We start from the raw sequence: 1,540 nt of genomic DNA, 5'->3' as shown, positions 1-1,540 counted from the left end.
ATAATAATAATAATAATAATAATAATAATAATAATAATAATTTATTACTTTTACCCCACCCATCTGGCCGGGCCTCCCTAGCCATTTTGGGCAGCTACCAACAGAATAGTAGAAACACAATAAAACATCAAACATTAAGAACTTCCCTAAACAGGGCTGCCTTCAGATGTCTTCTAAAAGTGGTCGCCTGCGGAGGATCAGGGGGAAGCTGCCACAACAGCGGAGGTGACACTTGCCAGCTGAGGGAGTTTGTGAGAAGCCGACGGAGCTGATTTTTGCCATGCCTGGCCCCAATCCCAGCATGATCAACGTGGGCGCCTCCGCCACTCACCCAGCAAAGCCGTTGCCTCGTGGGCCCCAGGATCCACGGTCACACAGACGAAAGGTGCTAGCTGTGGAACAAGGAGTGCAAGCCATACAATTTCTGCAGGCACTGGAGGGATGTGGAGATTTTATACAGAGGATTCCCCTGGCTTCAAAGTTGGCCCTGTTCCAGTTCTCGTTATGAGTCTCCTCTTTATTGCATCTGTATTCATGTTGCACATCTGGGGCAAATGCACTCGGTCATAGACTTCACTATATCCCACCTGCCAACTTAAAAACTATGATTTGGACCAAAGTATGGTAGCTTTCAGAGTTTACTTGGAGTAAAGTAATTTGAGCTGTTTCTCTAGATAAAACTCTCGATCTTTTCCTTAATTGGTTTTTCTGTTGTAAGGTAAAGGGACCCCTGACCATTAGGTCCAGTCATGGCCGACTCTGGGGTTGCGGCGCTCATCTCGCTTTATTGGCCGAGGGAGCCGGAGTTATTTTCCACTTCCATGTACAATTAAACAATTACAGTCATACCTCGTGTTAAAGACGCTTCGGGTTAAATCTTTCCAGGTTGCGTCCTGCGGCAACCTGGAAGTACCGGAAAGGGTTACTTCCGGGTTTCGCCACTCGTGCATGCGCAGATGCTCAAAATGACATCACACGCATGCGCAGAAGCGGCAAATCGCGACCCACGCACACGCAGACATGGGTTGTGTTCTGCTCAGGTTACGAACAGGTTATTCATTGGGAATATCTGGTTGGCCTCTGGCCTGATCCATCACACTCTCCTTATGTTCATATGTTCTTATGGTGATGTTAATGATAAGAATATTCCATCAATCCAAACTTAAAAGTACAAATTGATTTAAGCAGATCATACGTCCAAATAGGTGGCTGAGTGAGATGGATGATTATAAGCCACACATTCAAGGGCTGAAAGGGCAGTGACCTCTGGGAGGTGGGGGCTTATTCTTCCAGCCTTGGAACCAGAAAGTTTTGCAGGACCCACGGCTTTTGTTGTTGTTGTTGTTACAAGTCCTCTTGCAGCCTTGCACCCACCTTTCTTTCCCTGGTCATTTGGGGGAATAATAATAATAATAATAATAATAATAATAATAATAATAATATTTTATTATTTATACCCCTCCCATCTGGCTGGGTTTCCCCAGCCACTCTGGCAGTTTCTGATAAAGTATTAAAATACAGTGGTCTGTTAAACATTAAA

At 44.9% G+C, this 1,540-nt stretch overlaps 1 pseudogene across 1 annotated transcript; it reads left to right on the top strand.

Annotated features, from left to right (window-relative positions):
- Positions 1-280: 280 nt before the first annotated feature.
- Positions 281-713, top strand: LOC309539621 (protein transport protein Sec61 subunit beta pseudogene; annotated as a pseudogene). Its single transcript has one exon. The product of its transcript is annotated as a protein transport protein Sec61 subunit beta pseudogene (transcript).
- Positions 714-1,540: the final 827 nt, after the last annotated feature.

Source organism: Podarcis vaucheri (genome assembly GCF_965113315.1).
Source record: "Podarcis vaucheri genome assembly, chromosome: 8".
In the NCBI taxonomy this organism is placed as follows: Eukaryota; Metazoa; Chordata; class Lepidosauria; order Squamata; family Lacertidae; genus Podarcis; species Podarcis vaucheri.
Note: the sequence above shows the minus strand (reverse complement) of the source record. Positions and strands in the feature narration are given on the sequence as shown.